The following is a 16,355-nucleotide window of genomic DNA, read 5'->3' on the forward strand; positions in this document are numbered from 1 at the left end:
TCTCCCTGACATTCTCACCCCTCATTAATAAGCATAGCAACAGCAATGACTGTGTGGAGGACCCTCTCAGTGAGGCATTGTCCTAGGCTGTTCCATGGATGAGAAAATCAGCATCCTTATTGCCTCCATCTCTCCCAAGTGAGGAGGTTGAGGCACAGAGAGAATGAGTCACCTGTTCAAGGTCACACTGCAAGGAAGTGTTGGAGAATCCAGCCTAGGCCATTGGCTCAGGGTATGCTCTTAATCCTTTTCCTGTGCTGGCTCTTCCACCTCCACTGGCAGGGAAGGGACTCTGATGGTAGCCAGCTGCCCTCTGATGCCCCATAAACACCAAAGTGCTCTCTACAGAGCACAGCACGCACCCAAGTTCTACCATTACATGATGGGGTTAAGTCTTGAACCTCCCTATGTTCTGTGAAGAAAAGACACATACTGCCACCTGTGGTGACATGGGACAGGGCTGGACACAGCCATCTCCTTGCCCACAGACACTCCCCCACAGTGGCTACTGTCATGGAGCAGTCACCCATGCAGGGAACACTACTTGTCTATGGTAATGCTTGGAGTCCCTCAGCCTTAGCTGGCTGATGCTTACAAAATAAAGTCCTCATCTCCAGAGCTAGACTCTTCTCTTTGGTGGGGAAAGGACAAAGATCATGGTTGCCTTTGGTTTGGGGGTGTACTTAGCTTCAAGGACACCCTGACCTTGCCTGTGTCCTGAAGAAGAAATCATCTTAACCCTGCCTTTGGTCTAGACTGGCCAGGGCTCCAAGTTTAGCAACTGGGTACCATGGACAGTTCCGAGATTTCCAGGCCTCTGATCTATCTGGGCCTGAATTCCTATGTGGGTTCTGTTCTGGGAAGGTTAGGGGAACTGAGATCTTCTGGCCTGGGGGAAGTCTGGGTCCTCAACTCTGTTCTTGGTGGAGACAGCCTACCGCAGCTGTCCCCCTTCTGCTAGACCATGCCTGTGTACAGATACTGAGGCCGCTCTTAGAAGCTCTGAGGCTCAGAGTATGCGGAGGGGGACCATGTCCACACAGTCTACCTTTAGAGAATGGGGAGTTCCAGGGACAAAGATGTCAGCATTTTCACTTAGCTTGGAATTCCCTTCCCTGGAAGCCATCAGAGACCCAGTTCTCCCAGGAACAAAGAAAGGCTGTGGACCCCAGTGCCAGCCCACTCCATATTGTTCCTGGTGCTGAACACAAGAGCAGTCTAGGCTGTGGACTGTGCACTACCCTAGCCCACTGTACAGATGATGAAATGGAGGCCTTGGAGGACCCAACAAATCAGCCACAAGGTGCTCAGGGTCAGAGTCCCATCTGGGCACCTGCTATCAGAGGCCACCTGGATGCAGCCAGTTCCCAGCATGAGAGTTGGCACACCCAAGTGCTCAGTCAGTGTTTGTTTCTAGCTCTGTAGTCCCTCCCTTCTCCAAGATGCTCCAAGCTCAGAAGCCAGGGCTGGGGCGGCATGAGAAGGGACTCATTTCCATCTGAAGTGACTCACTGAAGTTGATAAATTTAGAAGTGGCCTAAAGAGCTCTTAATATCCTGCCTTCAGACACTTGTGAGGAGACTGCAACCTAGCAGCCTGAGCTCTAGCTACACATGGGAGTGTGGACAGTGTGGGGTCCCAGCAGACCCCTTCACCAGCTGCCTCCCCGATTCACAGATGCCTGAGCTGGGACAAGGCAGACACTCTAGTGGGCGCTTACATTTCACATCTTGATGCTTAGAGAGCAGCCACAACCACAACTGTTCCCATCTGGGCCACTGTACTAGCCACAGGTCCAGGGACATCCTTGGGTACAGGCTACGTTCCAGAGCTTCCCCAAGGATGAGACTCAAGCTAAAGGCACATACTGTTGCACTCCTGCCCAATCCCTCCCCACTTTGGCCCCTTTCTTCTGAGTGATATCTCTAGCCAAGTCCCATGAGAGAGACATAATGATGGAATGCCCTCCCTGCACAGATGGCAGCCACCCCCAACCTCCCTCTTCCTATGACCTTGACTCTCAGAAACATCTGAGTGACTTTGAACTTAAGAATTTTGAAGTCATCTGAGCCCAAGTCTTTGCTCCAAAACTAAGAAACTAATATCTAGATAAGGCCTTGACCAGAGTTGCCTGGGGTGTCCATAAATGCCAGGCCACTCCATTCCCAGGTCTCTGCAGCACTGCCCTCCCCCAGATCACTTGGTAGCTCATCCCTGCCTGGAAGCTAGATAGGCTGCCCCAGGGCACCTGATCTCTCCAGGAGAGAATTCTGCCTCTGACACTCTGCAGCAGCTGCTGGCAGCCTCCATGAGGCCAGGAGCCCACTGGGAAAGGACAGGGTGGTCAGCAGGCTTGGCTGCTGGTACACTTGGAGCAGGGTCTACAGTCCCAAACTGCTGCTTCCCCTGGTGTGGCAGACAGTCAGGGAAATCCTGCCTAGTGCAATCTGGACCAACAACTCCTCCCTTCCTCCCATACCAAACTCCTCCTCTATAAAACTCAGAACTCCAGACCCACATCATAGAGAGTCCGCACTGCCTGGTGCCTGGACAGGGAGAGCCAGCTATGCAACCCTAGCAAAGCAACATCTCAGGCCTTAGGGATCCCTGATGGCTGTTACTTTGTTAACAGTGTGTATTTTTGCTATTGTTTGTGGGGTTAGAAGGAATTCACTAGATGCCCATGATGAAAACAGTTGCTGGCACTTCTACCTAATTATTTCACTTTTGTTTGATTGATCCTCATTTTTTTTTTTTTTTTTTTTTTTTGAGTTGGAGACTTTTGTTATCCCGATTTCAAAGACAGGAGAACTAAGGCAGAGAGAAGTATGGAATTTGCAGCAGAGTGCACACCGTCCACTCTGCTGCACAACCCACACTGCTGTGTGGGTTGTTTGGAGTTGGCATTTATTAAGCACCAACTGCATGCCAGCATTCTAACAGCAGGTCTGAGGGGTGAGCACTCTTGAGCTTTAGGGGGAAACAAGGTCCCCTGGGGGAGCGACAGACAAAAGCTCCTTTGTTCCCATCACCTTGTGGCCCTCTGCTAAGCCTTTCTTCTTGTTCCCTGGATTTTGCTGACTCTGAACTGTGCCCAGGTGTGAAATGTCAGAATGATATCTTGGAGATCATCTCTGTCTGTATGGACAGGACACCATGGCACAATGGACACAGTTGTGGGAACTCAGAAACAGAGACCACGCAGCCAACATTGTCAAGCCCAGATTTGACCCCAAGCAGCCTGGGCCTAGCTTTTATCTCTAACCATGGTGTCACCTATGAGATCAGAGGGTTGTACCCTGCCCAGTGAAAGCTTGAGAAGAAGGCCCAGGAAGGCGGGATGGGATGCCCCCCAAGATTGCCAGCAGATCCCTCAGTCCTCCACAACTCAACAGCTCAGCTCTGCAGGTCACTGTCCTTGAGAGCCAAGCAGGGCAGCCAGACAGCCCCCTGGAGTGGTACCAACCATGGGAACAAGGCCTCCTATAAACCCCACCTTCTAAGGTGGCACGGGGGACACCTGCCTCTTCCTTCGGAGATTTATGCTGTTTTACCCGAAATGGGGTCATTCACTTGTGGTTCCTCCTACAGGCTCAGCCACAGCCACCAAAAGCACAGGAGGCAGGGCTTCAGGGGCTTTTGACACCCAGAACATCCCTCCTTGGACGGGGACTGCCCTTCTGGGGTCACCGTCAGTGCACCAGGCAGAGGCAGGGCCCCATTCAGACATACGCCTAGCTGATACTGCAAGTCAATCCCACTCAGATAGGACAGAATGCTGAGTGCAGAGAAGCCAAGCTCCTGGCCGACGGCCACACAGCAGTCAATACTGGGTTGGGGTTTATATTTAAAGCACTCTTCTGATGCCATGGAAACTCAGCACAGAGCTTCCATGCAGCACTCACCACACCCTCACCCAAAAAGGAGGAACTGTACAACCTTGAAAACTTGAGGCTCTGGACCTCAGGAACTCACGCAAACCCACAATCTCTAGACTCCGGGGTCTTCCCAAAGCACCACAGCACTTGCATATAACCCCCTTTCGCAGACCTTTGTCGGTTGTGTCTGTCGTTTGTTGAGACAGGCTCACATGTAGTCTAAGGCATGCAGTGAACACTGGGAAAATTGCACTATTATTCTCTACATTATCTTTTGAGACAGGGTCACTCACTGAACCCGAGTCACTGATTTGCTAGACTGTCCAGGCAGCAAGCCCCTAGGGTCTGCCTGTTTCTTCTTCTCTGGCACTAAGGGCACAGCTGTGAACAACCATGCCCGGCGGCTTTTATGGGGATGGTGGAGATATGAACTCAGGTCCTCGTGCTTGCACAGTAGGCATTGTACTGACTGAGCTGTCTCCCAAGTCCATTGAGCATTTCTTAGGCTGCTGCTGTGATTCCACAGATATCCCTAGAGGGCAACAAGGAAACCACGACAGACTCTATTTGACAGCTGAGGAGTGTGTTAAGGCTCAACCCGAACTGTGCCACCATGAGCACTTGATTCGAATCCTCTTGCCCCTCACAGCAACCCCCACCACAAGGAAGATGAGCACTGGTATTGTGCCCACTTTACATAAGTACAAATTGAGGACAAGCCACTAGTGTCACTACATGAGGCTGAACGGTAGAGCTAACTCCCTGAGATGTGCCTTGCAAGAAGCAGTCCCTTCCCACGCAGCAAATGGAAGAAAATTTACTAAATACTGAGGACACAGCATAGCTCCTCACGAGGAGATCAATCAGTGTGTTGGCTCATGACCATGATCCCACACGGATGAGGACATGAGAGCAGGTGGGACTTCTTTGGAAGGGACTGTGGCTCTTAGCACACTGCTGAATGCTGGTCTCTCGTGGCTAAGGCAGGTCCCTCTTCCCTCTGTGTGCAGTACCCCTCTGTGTGGTCCAAAGTCGATTGCCATTTGGAATCCTGGCTATGGCCCCCAGTAAAGCTCTGAAAATGTGGGGAAGAAGATGTGGGTTCAAACCCCCGTTCTCTCTCACTTGTTTGTGACTTGGGGAATCACATTAACCTCTCGGCCCTTGCTATTTATTTTTAGCTGTAAAGTGGGTGAAAATGATGGAGAAACCAGTTCTTAGTAGCTATAAGCATTCAATAAATGCACAGGTCCAGCTGGACCCTCAGAACACAACAGGATCTCTACATAGTGTTTTGTTATAACTCTTGGGCCCTAAACACAGGGCAAGCATCTTTACAGAAGACACCGGGCATGGAGAAGAAGGGGCCTGAAGACAGAGGCAGGGGCCAGCCATATGTCTCCAAGCTAGGGGATAAGTGGGGACAGATCCTCCCTAGCTACCTCCGGGAAGCACCAACTGGGTAAACCTCACATCAGACTTCTGCCCTCCAGACCACGAGCAACAACTTTCTGTTGTTTAAGTCATACAGCTTATAGAAATTTGTGACGGCAGCTGAGAAAGAGAAAGAGCTACAATTGTGACGGCCACTGTGGCCTTCACCATCAATCCAGCGGACCACTTGACACATTTGACCCTGCCCCCTGGTAGTCTCTCACAAGGGATCAGCTTGAGACCACTAGACAACAGCCTAATGAAAGGCACTGAAGTTTACTGCCACTCACAGAACAGGTCCCAGTGGCTAGGGGAATCCCAGTTCATCTGACTCGCGGGCCAAGACTTCCTCTTCATCTCAGGAGGTCCTGTCCATGCCTTGCTAGCTTGCCTTCTGCCTCACCGCCATGGTCCTTGGCCATGTGAGCAGCTCTCTATCCCTGTAGAGAGCATGTGCGATGCTCTTGAGGCCTTAAAATTCCTCTAGCCTCCATTGCAGGGCTCCCTACTATACACTGGGGGTGGCCTCAGTTTGCTGTATACATTCTTATTATGAGTTGCTGTATACATTCTTATTATGAGCACACGGTAGTTCTGGGAAGTGCACAGGTGTGTACAACTCTCCCCAACACTAAGCTGCTGGCCCAGGGTAACTTCTGGGTAGTGGTGGCAGGCCCTCCCTCCTACATGCTTTCATTCCACCTTCATCCATTCTCCTGGTGCCTTGGCAGTGCCACACTCCCACCTAGCTCCTTGAGTCCCGCTAGTGTCCCTCACATGAGCCTGATGAGTGGGTACTGTCATTTCTCTGTTGTCAGTTTGGGAACCGAGGCTCTGTCCTTCTGCCTGAAACCTAGCAGCACCTGCTGAATCCCTTGCCTTCTGTTAGATCTCCATGAGGGTCATAGCAGACACTTAGCTGTCCTTGACCAGTGGCTTTCTCCCTAACTATGCCCTCATCTAAGGCTCCCATTAGGAAGAAGAAAAGAAAAAGGAGGAGGAGAAGGGGAGAAGGTGAAGGGGGAGGAGAAGAGGAGGAAGGAGAAGATGAGGAGGAAGAGGAAGAGGAGGAAAAGAAGAAGCAGCAGCAGCCGCCGCCGCCTTTGCAGTTTCAAGATTATGGTCTGGAGGAGAGCAGGGTGGGACAGATACCCAGATTCTAACTGCCTCCCACACTGATCTGGGTGCTCTAAGGAAAAGGTGGGGGAATCTGACCATCTCCACAACATGTGTGTATATGACACACGGCTGGGCTGGGAGCTGAGGACAATGGGAGGAGCCTCCTCCTGCATTTTCAGGTTCCCAACCTGACCTATATATCCTATAGGCTGGCCACACAGAAGCTAAAAGTCCCCTATAGTGCACCGTAACCCCCCCAACCCATTATAGAGAAATAAGATTTAAGACAGGAGGGGCCATTTCCCCAAGACCTGTTTCCAGCATGATATCCGGTCCACCTAACCTCCCCAGGCGTTCTCCCAGTCCCCTTCAGCTCCTGGGGTACAGGTGAATGGGTTAGAGTCTAAAGCAGTTGGAACGGAAGCCCTGAGCTCCCGAAGCATGAAGGGGCCAGACATGGGACCTCCTCCAGCCCTCCTCTGGCCATCAAGGCAAGAGCCCCCACTCTCCTTTCCTACCTTTCTTTCTTCCTCTGACCTTGGACTTGGCCCTCATCCTGCCTGCAGATCCTGATGCCAACTGTTTCTTTGCACACAGCCCATGACAGTGCTCCAGCTCTCAGACAGCTGCAGGATGAGATGGAGCAAGAAACCTGGCTACAGGTGAGGAGACTCAGGGCAGTGAGCTGCAGTAGTGCAGCCAAGGTCATACAGGTGGCCAGGAACAGAGTCTGGGGTGCTCTTCCTTTCAACCTGGAAGCGGCACATGGGGACACTCAGGGTCCGCATGGGTCACCGTTGCTTTTCTGTGAGATTTCAAAGAGCCCATCTGGCTCTTGACACAGGAGGGATAGAAAGCCACCCCTGTTGGGGGCAGCCTGCCTATCACCTCTCAGGTGTCTGTCCTGTGGTACTCCAACTGCCCTCATACCAGAGGGGCTAGACAGCTGACAAGGAGGGGCCAGTAGTTTTAGCTCCGTGACCTTCGGTGGTGGCTTCTTGTTTCTCATCCGAGACAGGGGGATACTAGGATAGTTGCAGAGAAGCCATGCATATGGGGCAAAGGGCTATGTGGATGCTAGCTGGTGTGACATTTGCTAGGGTTCCCATTAAGGATGGGTGAGGGGAGTGGGGGACGGCTGTGGAGGGGAAGGTGTCTCAGACTCTGCACACTAAATCATAGGCAGCTTTTCTGCCCTCAACTGGAGAGAACTTGCAGGCTACTGAAGGAATCCCTGGGACTCAACTCTCAGAGGCCACCTACCAGTGGGCTGGTTTCCTGGTTCTAGAAAGGGCTGGTGGGCTTTCTGGGCTGCTGGTGGTCTGACCAATGGGCTGCGGCTGCACCCACCCCCTCCTCTGTCTCCTTTCCAACTCCAGGCAGCCTTCTCTGCAGACCATCAATCACCACCGACGGCCTTGTTCAGTCCAATCACAGCTCCCCGGCAATGTGGGCTGACCCGCCCCTCGGGCCTTTCAGGAAGCTTAGGTGGCCACTCAGGAACCAGTGTCCTTCTGGCCTCACAGTCAGTCCCCCAGGGGCCTCTTCCCAGAGAGCATAGGGCTACCTTTGCTTCTGGAAGCTGAGAGATGATCCAGTGTTTGCAGAGGTGCAGCAGCTGTGTCCACTGCTGTCTTACATGTGTCACCTGTGGGCACATTCCAGGTGCTGGGTCGACAGGCATGCCTGTGTTGTGCATCTGTCACCTGCACTCTGGGGCAGCCCTCAGAAGGGTATGTAGTACATTATGGTAGCTGCTGCAGGTCCCTATGTGTGTAAGAGATGCATGCATATGGGGGCAGGCTACACTCACTGGGGTGTTCATACTTCGTTCAGCACCAGGGTCCTAGGAAGCCAGGAATGCATGCTGTGTGTGCAGGGGCTATGATGCTTCTGTTAGTACAGGCATTGTGTGTTTACATGTATGATCTGAATATGTATGATGCACTACTTGTGGGTTCTATATTGGCCCATGTACACTGAAGTGAATCTGTGCATATGCATGCACCCTCGTGCAATTGAACTAGGTTGTGAAGGTAGCTAAATGGGAGGCTATCAGCACCCTCTCTCTACTCTCCCTCTCCCTGCAGACTCCCCAGACCGCGAAGCCCCTTCTTGCCACTGCTCCTTCAAGGAAGTTACCAGGCAGAAGCCCCAAGCTCAAAGCCTGTGCTCCAAGCCCCCTCCTACTGTACACGTCAAAGAGAATTTCTCCGGATGGCAACCACCGCTCTGGGAAATGCCCCAAACGTCAGCTCTGCCTCCTCCTAGTGATGTGGAGAGCCATGCCCAGTGGAAGGGAGCCCCTTCCACACTGCTGGGACTCCTGTGTCACAGGGAGACCCTCCACACTCAGCTCTGCTGGTGGTTGGCCTACTCACTTACCCTTCTGAAGGTCGAGCCAGACTCAGTCTCTAAGGGGGCTCTCCTAATGGGGGTAGGTCACCTGCAGGGTCCCCTCACCACTCAGTATGTGGAGCAGAGGCAATCTACTTGGCTTAAAAGGGGGTGGTTGTCAGCATCTGTCCACCCTAGAAAGCCCAGATCCTTCAGGGAGGCAGGGAGGAGCCCCAGGTGTTTCAGTGCTCAGAGGGGGTCACCTAGGCTGGCATGCTAGTGAGGAGCTGGGCTTCGGGCTGAAAGTGCCAACTTCACCATCCATCTAGCATGACTGCTGCAAAATGGCCTGCCCACCCACTCCTGCCCCTGCCTGCCATCAGGGGGACTTGGGACACATCCCTGCCACCACATGCACCACATGCCTAGCTCTCCCCATCAAGTGGATCCCTGTACACAGCAGCCCACCATCAAAGGGACCCTCCATGAGGGTCTCCCCTAGCCTCTTTCCCGGGACACCTTCCAGTACTCTATGTCTTCCAGGGACCAGGATCAAGAGGAGACCGGTGTTCCTGCTGACCGGCAGCCACCACTAGCCCTTGCATAACATCCTGGGGGCATGTGCCGGCTGGAGGCCACCAGCATCCACCTGAGACCCTGTATCCCCTTCTGCGGGGCTCCCTGTTCCTGTACCCAGCCCCCACCCAGACTCTCACCCTGGACTGTCCCTCAGCCCGGGATCCCAAGCATCCCCAGCTGCTTCCAGATAAACAAGCCAAGCTCCCACCACCCCCTCCTCCCGCCGCCACCATCAGCACTAGGGGGAAAAAAAAAACGGCAAATGCAATCAAATCAAATCAAATAGGTAAGGGAGGAAGGGGAGAGCGGAGCCGGGCGCTTTTATTTTTTATTTTCTCATGCTTGGGTGAGGGGAGAAATGCCGGTTACTTACTTGGCTAAAGCAATCGCCAGCGATCGGCTCGGGTTCCAGGCGGGCAGCCCGTAATCGCGGTGCGGCAGCTGGCGCCGCGCGGAGCCCAGCCCGCGCGCCCGGTCCCTGCGCAGACTGTACCATCGTGCCTGAGGCTGGGGGGGTGGGGGCGCGGCCGCCGGGGGAGGGGCGCGAGCGCGGACCGAACCATCCCGCTCCCGGGAACGCGGCGCTGGGCATCGCTCCCACGGGACTCATCGGCGGCCGCCCGCAGAGCCCCAGGGAAAGGCCCGCTCCCCTAGCGCAGGAGGCCGTGTCAAGGGCACGCAGAGGGGAGGGTCAGAGACCAGCCCCGGACGAGCAGGGGGTGGTGAGAGCTAAGGAGGAGGCACTGCTTTCATATGTCTTCCCCAAGTCACTTCCTACTTTGTTAGCTAGGGTGGGGGGTTCCAGCCTCCCCAGACACTGAAGGAATGCCTCTATACCTGGGAGCAAAGATTGCACAAGGGGGCATGTCTAAATGTGGTGACAGGGTCTGTGGAGCAGACTCCCCAGCTGGCTGCCTGCTGTTACCTACACCCCTCTGAAGCCCCATACCCTGCCTGGTTGTGCCCACCTGCCCCAGGGTGGGGATGGGTCTAACCAGGAGAACCTTGAAGAGGTCATTTCTATGCTGGAGTGTTAGCACATTCCCACTATCTGCCCGGGTGTCTGTGATGAGTTGGGGGTGATCGCACTGGAGGCTAACCATGTCTAAGGGACTCCAGAGTGATTCCATTTGGAGTCTGCAGAAATGAACTCCCCCATTCAGCTTCTCATTCCTCCTGCTTCATCACCTCACAGGGCCGACCTGTGGACTCTTAATTCCAGTCAGAACCTGGACTGTAAATTCCAGGGACCAGGGCTCTAGCAGCCAGGTGAGGGGGTCTCATTGGGTGAGGAGTTTTCTCTTTACTTTCTCCACTGGCTGAGGTTACCTCCTACCTCCCTGGCCATGCCTCTGTACACGCCAGGAGTAGCATCCTGCTTGGAAGAGGACATGGCCGATAGAAGGGCCTTCAAGGCCAGTATGTTGGAGCACCTATTAGCCTGAGTGGATATAGGAGGGGCAGGACAAGGTGGGGTCACTCCTAGAGCCAGTTCCAGATAAAAGCTGCCTCCATCCCCACCCCCACTTCTGCCCACCTAGGAGCCGCCCGCCTTTCCAAGCGTCCTGTTGCTGCTCCATCCCTGGCTGGCACGGAATATCAATTTGTCTCGTTAAGCTGAAAGTCTGCACTGCACCAAAATCAGAACCCGCCACACAGAGGGGCTGAGGAGGGAGAGAGCCAGAGCAGAGCCCAAGGCAGGGCTGCAGAGCAAGGTCACACCACCATCACCAATACTGTTCTTTCAACCCCCCAGGCTGATGGTAGGACCCCATCTACCCTGGCCAAGCAGTGGGTGCATGTGTGAGTGTGCACAGGGGTGGGTGGGTGGGTGGGGGCAGGTGTTAAGGATGCCCAGTCCTGGGGATTGTCTATGGAACAAGAATGTGACTCAGGGATGACCCTTTCCTGGGATTTGCACTGGACAGACTTGGGCCTCATCAGAGGGACTCTTGCCTCAGGTCAATAGCCCAGGGCTGGGGCCCCTGGAAACAGCCTCATCTCTGCTTCTCTTTAGCCCCACCCTTCCTGGGGGCATTCTACTGGCCACACCTTGACTAAACTCCCAAGTCAGCACTGTCCCTGTGCATCCCCACTCCAGGACCAAGTGCCAGACTGGGAGGCTAGAGGCTACCCTGCCCCCATCATGACCTAGAGAAGCCACCCGCCTTGGCTCAAGGAGGTGGGCCCAGAGGGCAGCATGTGAGAAGCCTCTGCCAGCTTACTGTGTGTGCAGGAGTAGGACATCATGCCAAGCCACTTTCCCTGATAGGTGAACAAACAGAGAACCCTGGGGCAGGGGGTGAGACACACTCGTTTCCTTACCATGACCCTTCCAGTGTCAGGTACAGAGCCACCTGCAGATCAGGAAACCACAGGTCCTTGCACCCTGGGGGCTACTGTAAACACTTAGAGGAGAAGGCTGGGTGTGGCTGTCAGGGCAAAGCTACACAGCTATCTGGGTAAACTGCCCCTGTGACTGAGGTCCTTAGGCCCAAGCCCAGGCTGAAGACAGGTGCCTGGCAGGGGCCCCAGTACTCATCTACTTTGAAGGACTGAGTCCAGCCTGCTCAGGGTTTCTCTGTATTGCTTTGGAGCCTGTCCTGGGACTTGCTCTGTAGACTAGGCTGACCTCAACTCTCAGAGATCTGCCTGCCTCTGCCTCCTGAACACTGGGATTAAAGGCATGCACCACCAATGCCCGGTGCTCCAACTCTCAAAACAGTCACAGATTTTGCTTCTTAGAGTCTAAGACCAGCATCCAACAGAAATGGACCTAAATAGCCAAATTCTTGGCAAGCCAGGCCCCATGTCCTTCCATCTCTGAGTCTACGTCTTAGTGGCTTCTAGGTCCATGAACTTCTGCTTATCCTGCAAAGCCACATTCATCTTCCCCTTTGCCAGACAATCCTATGTACTCCACATACTCAGTTAGCTTATCTCAAATATCATCTTTAACCATACCATGTTGTGACAGTCTGCAGATCTGTGCCTCTCATTGGGCTGTATCTGCATCAGATGGGTCCCAAGGGCCCTATATGCTAGGTGCCAGCATGTTATGGATGCAATAAAGGCCTGACTGAATCACTGCTGTGTGATTTTGACCCACGGAGTACCAGACCCAGCAAGACCCTTGGGAACAAGACCTCCCACAGTACAGTAGCATGGATTGAGGCTCCAAGAGAAAAGCTAAATGCTTTGCCTAACGATGTCTCTGAGAGTGGGAGGTGGCTACAGACGTCTGCCTGTCCCAGCCCAGATGTTGGGCCATCTTTCCTGGCTGTGGCTACTTCTAGGTCACTGTGTTGCCCTTCCAGGATGCATTAGGGGCCAGGGGTCTGGGCAAGCTGGGGCATTGGGCAATCAGACAAACAAAGCATTTATGTTGCAACCCTGGGGAGGCTGGACGTGACAGAAAGTGGCCACCCACGGGGAATAGGGCACATAGGCAGGTGACCCAGCTGGGAGTGTCACTAACAGCTTTTCATCTAGCCTGAGTTGGCTCATGGTGGACCTGGTCTGAGGGTCAGGGACAGGGCAGGAGTGAGGAGTAAGAAGGGCAGGAAAACAGCTGATGGCCCTGGGTTTGGTTAGCTACACTGGGGAGGGACCTAGGGCCAGGGGAAGGGCTGAATGGAGAGAGCATTTTGCCAAGATCAGTCTTCTGGAGTCAGAAGCCAGTGGCCTCCTGTCTGAGCCACTAGCTTTCCATGGAGAGATAGGAGGTATCCTTGAGGCACATGCTTTCGTCACCAAGAGCATCTGTCTGTACCTAGGAAAGAAATTCCCTTCCAACCCCCTTCTGTGACTGTCTCTGACCTCTACAACTATGTGTGGGCCCAGTCCCATTTTACAGAACAGAGAATGGAGCCCTGAGTATCTGGGATCCCAGTAAAAAGTAAAGGCAGAAGGCAGAACCCACATGTGTCCCACTGGGGTCCTAGGCCTTGCCCTCTGATCCTACCAGAGGTCTCTTAAGTCTGAGGAACAGCCAGGGATTCTGCAGTCAAGACCTCTGAGTGGACCAGAGTGTGTATCTAAGAGTACAAATAGCCTGGTTCTTCCGAGATCTCCTCAGTTGAGCCCACACCTACTCTATATCCACGCCACTGGCCCCAAACCCCTGCAGCCAGCTGGTTCTGGGGCTGGGTGGGCTTCAAGTCCTCCAGGCCTGATTTTTAAAACTAGCTCACTCCTTTGCTTTTGAGGTGACCTTGGGCAAGCGACTCAACCTTTCTGGGTCTCAGCTGGCTTATCACCAGAGGAGCACTAGCTACAGGGCAGTGGTGTCAGTCAAGAGGAGAATGGCAGGCATTAATAATAGCCGAACACAGGACTTGGCATTCTCTGAAAAATATCCCATGAAAATGTGACATGCCGGGTCTCTTCCATCCCCCTTTCCTGGGAGAGAATATTTTTAGATACCTCTGCACAAGGGAAGCGTGGCTCCTACCTGAGGCCCCAGTTCCTGGCTTTTGCTTCTAGATCCCTTCATGGAAGGGTGTGGGTGTGGCTGCTGGTGACATGCACACATGTGCAGTGACTACCACACATGACTATTGACCATTTACCATCAGACCTTCAGTACAGCCCCCTTGTGAAACCCTGGGAGGTGGGCCCTCCCTATAGTTCTAATTCACAGATAAGGATACTGAGGCAGGGTGGGCTACATCAGTGAGTCAGAATCACAGAGACTGGGTACACGGGGACCCAAAAGGTACCACCCAGGCAAGCCCAGCCAAGGGACCCCACCAAGGTGAGTATGGGCTTTCCTTCTGGTCACAGGGCAGAAGCTGCCAGCCCTGCCTCCCCTGTTGCCGGTAGCAGACGTATACCTGTGACCTCTGAGAGGGGAATCCCGGACCTTCCGGAATTGGAGCTCATGAAGCAATGGAGCCAAGGTCATAGGAGTGACTACTGCAGGACTGGGAATGGAGGGCCCCGAGGACTGCCTGGATGAAGCATCTCAAATCAGAAACAGTCTCCTTCATGCTCCCTTCAGGCTGGCACCACCTTGCCAGTGTGCACAGCTACTTCCTCACCATCCATCCTGACTTATGACCTTGAAGACCTTGGTTTCTGCCAGTTCTCCTGAAAACTCTACCTGAAGCCCTGCTCCGACAACTCCCATTACTCCCTGACTCCACACCCAAACTCATCTTTCCCATGCCCTGTCTGGAGAACTCCTACACATCCTTCAAGAGTCCTCTCCAGCACTCCTTCCTTCATGAGGACTTCCAGATTTTCCTTCTCCATCAGCTGATCTTCCTAAGAGCATGTATTCATCATGCTGATGTGCTCCTGGGGACAGGAACATGGGTCTCATTTGTCCATGACATTCCTGGCAATGGACACAAAGCCTCAACATATATTGATTGAATCAGTGAGTACAAGTTTGTCAAATGGAAATGCAATCCCTGGAATAGGTTTGATGTTTGCCTTTCTTGATGGCGCTGGGACTGCTCTTTGGACTGGGGCTTCTAGTGTAGGAAGCTTGCCGATGGGTGGGGTTCCCTTGGCATGTCAGGTTTGGAATGGATAAAGGGGAACCCACACATAACAGCAGCCCCCATCTAGAGATGCCTTAACTGGGACAGGAAGCTGGAGCTCTTCTTGTTCCTAAAAGTCCTATCATCCACACGCCACAGATCACGTAGTCATTTCTTCAGGTGGTTCAGCCAATCAATCCTTCAGTTCTCACTGAATGGAAGGCTCTGTGCTGGGGTCTCTAGTTACTCTAGAGTGTGAGGACTTTAGTTCTCCTGAAGAGGACAGACAGGGTGACAGTGATGAGTCCTGGGATGGCAGCAGGAGGAGAAAGGGAATTGGGCATTGGCCAAGCCTCTCCTTGTTGTCTGCAACACATGAGTTGTCATCTATTGCTCATCACTGTCCCAGGAGCATTTGATACTTTCAGTCTTCCACCAAGAGGTGAGGAAACAAGCCCAGAGAAGGTGTGTGGCTTGCTCAGAGGCACACAGCTGTGTGGCACAGGGTGGAGGATTAGAATACAGCACTGCTTTCTTTGTATGAGATCTCTCTGCTCTCCTTCACTATTGAGGCTGTGGAACCTGGGAGGGACTGGGGTTCCCTGGAGAGGACGAGGCAGAGGGGTGACAGGTGAGATGGGCAGAGTTAATTTTTGAGTGTCAGGGAACCATGGGAGAGAAATTGGGGCAGCAGGCAGCTTCTGCAATGTCTGTGCCTCATGGTGACCTCTCTCTGGTAGTTTCCTGAATGCTAATGTGCATACTTCCACACATACATGAACATATGTCCACATATGTGCTCACACACACAAGTGCACTCATGCATGCACCCACACATACAGCAGCCCCAATGTATGGAGTGCTACTTCATTTTGCTGATGGAGAAGCAGGATGCGGTGTGGGGGACTCAGGGCCAGGGTTCCATAGATGGACCCGGAGTGAAAAATTAGACCCTTCTGTAGTCTCCTATCCTAAAGCTGAGTCCCTGGGTTCACTCTGGGGCTGCCCCAGCCACTGTAGTCCTTCCATGCCCCTCAGATCTGGGGACTTCAAGTGAGCTTATTCATCTCTCAGACCTTCATGGTACCCTAAGATGACCAGGCAGCCCAAGTGGGCACTAAGAACACAAAGTTGGAGCTGACCTGGCCGAGAGCTCCTGGAGGGCTGTTTGGCTCTGGACAAGCCGTCTCTGGTCTCAGGTTTCTTTCTAAATGACGAATACACTTCCACAGTTTCCACTTCTCCATCAGCTCATGAACTCAGTATCCATCAGCACCTGCTTCCCAGATGCTGGAAATTGGCCAGATGTGGAAACCACAGGAGGCTAGGGAACCTCGGGGTGCACTCATGGGAAAATGAGACAGGTGTCTAGTGTTCATACAGCATCAGACCTCTTGCTGGGGGCAGAAGGACTCAGTGGCTTTTCAGCAGGGTTGTAACTAAGCAGGATCTGGAGGCTGAGCAGGGGCTGGGTGTACCAGACAATAGGAGCAGCCTGTGCAAAGGCCCTGGGGCTGGA

General features: G+C 53.4%; 1 protein-coding gene across 9 annotated transcripts in view; it reads right to left on the reverse strand.

The window, feature by feature from the left end:
* The window catches only part of Atp2b2 (ATPase plasma membrane Ca2+ transporting 2), a 173,056-nt gene that overhangs the window by 136,439 nt on the left and 20,262 nt on the right, over nt 1-16,355 (reverse strand). The window contains exon 1 of one of the 9 annotated variants that reach the window (XM_051203558.1): nt 9,721-9,862. The exons of the other annotated variants lie outside the window; for them this stretch is intronic. The gene's annotated coding sequence lies outside the window, so the exon portion shown is untranslated. Of the gene's footprint in view, nt 1-9,720; nt 9,863-16,355 lie in introns of those variants that run through there. 9 annotated transcript variants of the gene reach the window in all.

The sequence above is a fragment of the Phodopus roborovskii genome, unplaced genomic scaffold (genome assembly GCF_943737965.1).
Source record: "Phodopus roborovskii unplaced genomic scaffold, PHOROB, whole genome shotgun sequence".
NCBI lineage: Eukaryota > Metazoa > Chordata > Mammalia > Rodentia > Cricetidae > Phodopus > Phodopus roborovskii.